This window comes from Rhinopithecus bieti, unplaced genomic scaffold (genome assembly GCF_001698545.2).
Source record: "Rhinopithecus bieti isolate Rb0 unplaced genomic scaffold, ASM169854v2 scaffold_42039, whole genome shotgun sequence".
Lineage (NCBI taxonomy): Eukaryota > Metazoa > Chordata > Mammalia > Primates > Cercopithecidae > Rhinopithecus > Rhinopithecus bieti.
Window position 1 is genome coordinate 1,660,490 of NW_016818642.1, and position 6,994 is coordinate 1,667,483.

The following is a 6,994-nucleotide window of genomic DNA, read 5'->3' on the forward strand; positions in this document are numbered from 1 at the left end:
AGCTAATTTTTTGTAATTTTGTAGAGATGAGGGTTTCACCATGTTGGCCAGGTTGGTCTTGAACTCCTGACCTCAGGTGATCCAACCACCTCAGCCTCCCAAAGTGCTGGGATTATAGGTGTCAGCCACGGCGCCTGGCCATTGCAGTGTCTTTATATCCAATGCACTCACTTTCTAAAATGCATGGAGGATGTTCTGTGTGCTATTCCAGAGGTCATTTTTGCAGAGATAATGGCATTTGAGATAAAACACCCATGGTTTATTTGCTCTTTTCACAAGCTGGCCACTGAGTGAACTTTGGAATTCACTCTGATATCTGTTGGTGCTGTCCAGGCAGTGCTGGATTACAGCAACGCCAGGAAACTCCATGTGGAAGGGAAAGGCCTCTAGTGAGGTGACCCTCTTAAGTGTATTGCCCAGTGCCACAAGGGGGGTCAAAGTCTGACCCTTCCGAAAACTTGTTCCTGTTCCCTTGAGCCACTGTGGGATTTCTTCCCGTCTTTAATCACTGGCCATCATAAGCAGTGATTGGAATCGGGTGCATCCCTTCCTTGTCATTCGCTCTGTAGCCTTGCACGAATGGGCTGAGCTGGGGGTAGTTGTTATCTCAGAGGTCACAGGGATCTCCTGGGCACACATTCTGTGGAGTCTTTTCCTATTTCCCTTCCCTCTGACCTCACCGGGTTGTCTGGTCACAGTGTTCCCACCCCATTTATGACATTTTCTCCTCTTTGGTCTCCAGGACTCTATGCTGTCCTGCCTCCTCTCTCTCAAGACTTCTTTGCTTCCTTAAGGAGCTTTGCTCTCTCTCCTCAAATATAGGTGACCCTCAAGGTTTGGTTGGATCTGTGTGGTTGAATCCTTTCCCAAATAGTCTGCTTGAACACTGTATACTAACTCACTTCCCCTTACCCCACCCCTGGGGATAGCTCTGAAGCTCGGATCCCTCGACCTGACCTCTGACCTCCACCACACAGTAGCACTGACCTGCTCTGTCCTTCCCCTTCTGTGCTCCCACCAACCCCCAAGCTCACCTTTCTAGAGCTAGTCAGCTTCCTACACCCTGGACCCACTCTCTTCATGGACAGCCCTGTTTCCATTATGGTGGCCAAAACCCTCCCATTTGTTAGACTCAAATCTCAGGAATGACCTTTGATCATTCACCTATAAGTAGTAGTAAGGATCTTCATTGCATTTTACTAATAACAAGTAACTGTTGTTTGTTTTGTTTTGTTTTGTTTTAGACAGAGTCTCACTCTGTTGCCCAGGCTGGAGTGCAGCGGCGTGATCTTGGGTCACTGCAACCTCCACTTCCCAGGTTCAACCAATTCTCTTGTCTCAGTCTCCCGAGTAGCTGGGACTGCAGACACTCGTCACCACACCTGGCTAATTTTTGTATTTTTAGTAGAGCGAGGTTTCACCATCTTGGCCAAGCTGGTCTTGAACTCCTGACCTCAGGTGATCTGCCTGCCTTGGCCTCCCAAAGTGCTGGGATTACAGGCATGAGCCACCGCGCCTGGGCAAGTAACTGGTTTTTGTTTGTTTGTTTACAAGTAGGACATTTTGTCACTATTAAAAGTCTGAATTTTAAACAGATACTTGACTTGGTGGTTCATATCTATCAGCTCATTCAAAGTTAGCACCTGTCTTGTCCCCAGGAGCTTTTCCAGAACTACTACCTTGACCATGAAGCTCCATGAATTTTCCCAATTCAAACTTAGGCTTCTTCTGCATTTTCATTTTTTCTTTCTTTCTTTTTTTTTGGAGATGGAGTCTTGCCCTGTCACCCAGGCTGGAGTGCACTGGTGCAATCTCGGCTCACTGCAACCTCTGCCTCCCAGGTTCAAGAGATTCTCTTGCCTCAGACTCCTGAGTAGCTGGGATTACAGGCGCGCCACCACACCCAGCCAATTTTTGTATTTTTAGTAGAGACGGGGTTTCACCATGTTGGTCAGGCTGGTCTTGAAATCCTGACCTCGTGATCTGCCCATCTCGGCCTCCCAAAGTGCTGGGATTACAGGTGTGAGCCACTGCGCCCGGCTGCATTTTCACTTTTCTAATCAGAACATCTGGGAGAGTATAAACAGACTGGTAAGCCTTTTCTTTGTCTTTTCCAATGCTATCTGGAATCAATTTATTGACTACCTTTTCAAGTCAATTTTCTGCACCTCTCAGGCATGGTTTTAGTCATCTCTTTGGCAGTTGGTATGAACATAAGAGGTCTTCTGTATCTGACTGTTTTTTTTGTTTTTTTTTTTTTGAGATGGAGTCTTGCTCTGTTGCCCAGGTTGGAGTGCAGTGGCACGACCTTGGTTCACTGCAACCTCTGCCTCCTGCATTCAAGCAATTCCCCTGCCTCAGCCTCTCAAGTAGTTGGGGTAACAGATGTGTGCCACCACACTCGGCTAATTTTTTTTTTTTAGTAACAGGGTTTCACCATGTTAGCCAGGCTGATCTTGAACTCCTGACCTCAGGTGATCCACCCACCTCAACCTCACAAAGTGCTGGGATTACAGGTGTGAGCCACCGCACCCGGCCAACTGTTGTGTTTTTTAGTAAAACCAATACAGAACAGACAAATCAAATAGTAGTAGTCTTGGTAAGCAAGACATTGGTAGTCTTGTCATTAACACGAGCTGCAATCATTGCCCTTTTTTGACCATGGAACACATTTTGTCACTGGTAAGATCCATGCCATGCAAGCTGGGTGTTTTTGCTCTGAACATCCTCAATAATAAACTTGAGTTTTCTAAATGTAACTTCATCATTCAGCAAGGCTCACTTCAAACAAATGACCCTTGAGCCAACAGAGACAATTTTTGTTCCTTGAGTCCTGGTGACTAGTATTTCCCAATATTTCTCACATTGAACATAGCAGGTGCTTCCACATCATACCAATCTTTCTTAGAAGATGGATCAAATACCTTCTTCTTGGCTCCCTTTTTGCTGCCTTTCATAAGGAGCTTGTTCTTGCCAACCACCAGGTCGCTGCCCAAAGAGCCAGAAAGGTGGAAATGCAACTCATATGAGAATTTAGGCATAGAGGGCAGGGTGTGCCATCTATGTGACCTCTCATGTAATATTTTCATTGTTAAATTTTTATTTGTACTTTTTAAGCCTTGCCTAACTAAGCAAGATCTTAAGAAATTTGGCTACCAACTCACAACTGTTCCTTTCAATATTTTTGTATACAAAATTTTTTCAGGAGTGTATTCCTCCACCACTAATATTAGGCTTAATTACATACATTTTAAAACGTAATTTTGGCTGGGCGTGGTGGCTTATGCCTGTAATCCCAGTATGTTAGGAGGCCGAGGTGGGCGGATCACCTGAGGTCATGAGTTCAAGACCAGCCTGGCCAACATGTTGAAACCCCCGTCTCTACTAAAAGTACGAAAAATAGCTGGACATGGTGGCGCATGCCTGTAATCCCAGCTACTAGGGGATGCTGACACAAGAGAATTGCTTGAACCCAGGAGGCAGAGGTTGCAGTGAGCCAAGATCACACCACTGCATTCCAGCCTGGGCGACAGAGCAAGACTCCATCTCAAAAAAGAAAAACCCAACTTAATTTTATCTATTTTTTTTCTTTTTTTTGAGATGGAGTCTCGTCTCTGTCACCCAGACTGGAGTGCAGTGGTGCGATCTCGGCTCACTGCAACCTCCGCCTCCCAGGTTCAAGCAATTATCCTGTCTCAGCCTCCGTAGTAGCTGGGATTATAGCCACCACACCCAGCTATTTTTTGTATTTTTAGTAGAGAAGAGGTTTCGAACTCCTGACCTCAGGTAATCTGCCTGTCTCAGTCTCCCAAAGTGCTACGATTACAGGCATGAGCCACTGTGCCTGGCTTTTTTTTTTTTTTAAGAGACAGAGTCTCACTCTGTTGCCCAGGCGAGAGTACAGTGGTACAATCATAACTCACTGCACCCTTGAACCCCTGGGCTCAAGTGATCCCCCACCTCAGCCTCCCAAGTAGCTGAGACTACAGGTGCATGTCACCACGTCTTGCTAATTTTTTTCTTTTTCTTTTCTTTTCTTTTTTTTTTTGAGACAGAGTTTCACTGTTGATGCCAAGGGTGCGATCTCGGCTCACTGCAATCTCCGCCTCCCAGGTTCGAACAATTCTCCTGCTTCAGCCTCCTGAGTAGCTGGGATTACAGGCACCTACCACCAGGCCGGGCTACTTTTTGTATTTTTAAGTAGAGACAGGGTTTAGCCATGTTGGCCAGGCTGGCCTTGACTTCCTGACCTCAGGCAGTCCGCCCACCTTGGCCTCCCAAAGTGATGAGATTACAGGCATGAGCCACCGCACCAAGCCAATTTTTTCTTTTTTGTAGAGATGGGGGTCTTTCTCTTTTTTTTTTTTTTTTTTTTTTTGAGACGGAGTCTGGCTCTGTCGCCCAGACTGGAGTGCAGTGGCGCGATCTCGGCTCACTGCAAGCTCCGCCTCCCGGGTTTACGCCATTCTCCTGCCTCAGCCTCCCAAGTAGCTGGGACTACAGGCGCCCACCATCTCGCCTGGCCAGTTTTTTTGTATTTTTTAGTAGAGACGGGGTTTCACCGTGTAGCCAGGATGGTCTCGATCTCCTGACCTCGTGATCCACCCGTCTCGGCCTCCCAAAGTGCTGGGATTACAGGCTTGAGCCACCGCGCCAGGCCGGGGGTCTTTCTCTATTGCCCAGGTTGGTCTCCAACTCCTGGCGTCCAGCAGCTGTCCTGCCTCAGAGCCTCAAAGTGCTGGGTACAGGCATGGGCCACCATGCCTGATCAATCTCTCCTTTTTAAAATGATTTAATTATTAGCATTTAAATATATAACCATATTAATTTATTCTGACCTAAGAGAGTCCCAACTTTCTTCTCCTTGACCTATCTGTAAATACAGAGGCTAGAAAAGTACAACCCGAGGCCAGGTGTGGTGGCTCACACTTGTAATCTGAGCACTTTGGGAGGCTGAGGTGGGCAGATCACCTGAGGTCGGGAGTTCAAGACCAGCCTGACTAACATGGAGAAACCCTGTCTCTACTAAAAATACAAAATTAGCCACCGTGGTGGCGCATGCCTGTAATCCCAGCTACTCGGGAGGCTGAGGCAGGAGAATCGCTTGAACCCGGGAGGTGGAGGTTGCAGTGAGCTGAGATTGCACCACTGCACTCCAGCCTGGGCAACAAGAGCAAAACTTCGCTCCAAAAAAAAAAAAAAATAGAAAAGCAGAACCTCCCCAGCATGTAGGTGTGTAAGTAGGTCTTTTTGAAAACCTGTGTAAAAGGATGCCTAAGTGCTGGTTTGTTTCTTCCTCATGGTCCAACCTCTAGGATTCGTGCTCAGGCTAGGGTTTGAGTGGCTCCTCTTGACCTGGATCTTGCAGGAGGAGTTTGCAGAGGTTACACAACTTGCTGAATACCTAGGTGACTGGCATCAAATCAGCTTGGGGCTGCCCATCAATGATGTTTAATATAAAGATATGTATCAGAGATTTGGGGGTGGCTAAAGTACCCCCTAATTCTCTTATTCTGTACCAGACATTATTCTGGATTTATAATACTCAGATCTTTTGAATGATATAGTTTTTGCCATTTGATATCTTGTGAGCATTTATTACAAGATTTCAGCCCAGTAAATGACCAAAGAGGTCTTGATCTTATTGCATCATGTTGATTTACCCAAGTTAGGACACTGTGATAAAAGCAAATAAAAATAGCAGTCTCTTTAAATATTTGAGTTTGCAAAGACTAACACTCTGGTAGTATAAGAAGAAGAAGGGAAGGAAATGATGACTTATTCAAAACTCACAATGACTGTATTTTACAAATGAGAAACAGAGGCAGAATAAAGTTAAGTAATCTGTTACAACGTACATTTTCAGTAAGTGGCAGAGCCCGGAATCATCCATAGGGATCTTGGTCAGGACCGAGATCCAGCTCCCATTCCCACAGCAAATCGCCATTTACTTGGGGTAGCCCCCTGGCTTGGCCAGGGCATGAAGGTCTTCTGTGTGATTCTTTTTTTTTTTTTTCCATTAAAAAACACATTGGGCCAGGTGCAGTGGCTCACACCTGTCATCCCAGCACTTTGGGAGGTCAAGGTGGGCTGACTGCTTGAGGCCAGGAGTTTGAGACTAGCCTGGGGAACATGGTGAAACTCCATCTCTACAAAAAATACAAAAATTATCTGGGCATGGTGGTGAGCACCTGTAGTCCCAGCTTCCCGGTGGGGAGGGCAGGTGCTGCTGAGGTCAGAGGATTGCTTGAGTCTGGGAAGGCAAGGTTGTGGTGAGCCAAGATCGCACCACTGCACTCCAGCTTGGGCAATGGAGCAAGACCCTGTCTCAAAACAAAACAAAACTAAAAAACCCATTACATTAAAAAAAGTTTTATTAAAACGACAACAACAACAACAACAACAACAACAACAACAACAACAACAACAAACTTCAAAGCTGGGAGTGGTGGCATGTGCCTGTATTCCCAGCTACTTGGAAGGCTGAAATGGAAATATCTTTTGAGCCTAGGAGTCAGAGGCTACAATAAGCTATGATCATGTCACCGTACTCCAGCCTGGGTGATGGAGGGAGACCCTATTTTTAAAACCACACAAGGACGGGCGCGGTGGCTTAAGCCTGTAATCCTAGCACTTTGGGATGCCGAGACGGGCGGATCACGAGGTCAGGAGATCAAGACCATCCTGGCTAACATGGTGAAACCCCGTCTCTACTAAAAAATACAAAACACTAGCCGGGCGAGGTGTCGGGCCCCTGTAGTCCCAGCTACTCGGGAGGCTGAGGCAGGAGAATGGCGTAAACCCGGGAGGCGGAGCTTGCAGTGAGCTGAGATCCGGCCACTGCACTCCAGCCCGGGCGACAGAGCGAGCCTCCGTCTCAAAAAAACAAAACAAAACAAAACCACACAAAAGGACGGGCGCGGTGGCTCAAGCCTGTAATCCCAGCACTTTGGGAGGCCGAGACGGGCGGATCACAAGGTCAGGAGATCAAGAC

The 6,994-nt window shown here is 46.8% G+C and overlaps 1 pseudogene; it reads right to left on the bottom strand.

Annotated features, from left to right (window-relative positions):
• Nucleotides 1–1,587: 1,587 nt before the first annotated feature.
• LOC108518730 (40S ribosomal protein S3a-like) lies at nucleotides 1,588–3,041 on the bottom strand (annotated as a pseudogene).
• Nucleotides 3,042–6,994: the final 3,953 nt, after the last annotated feature.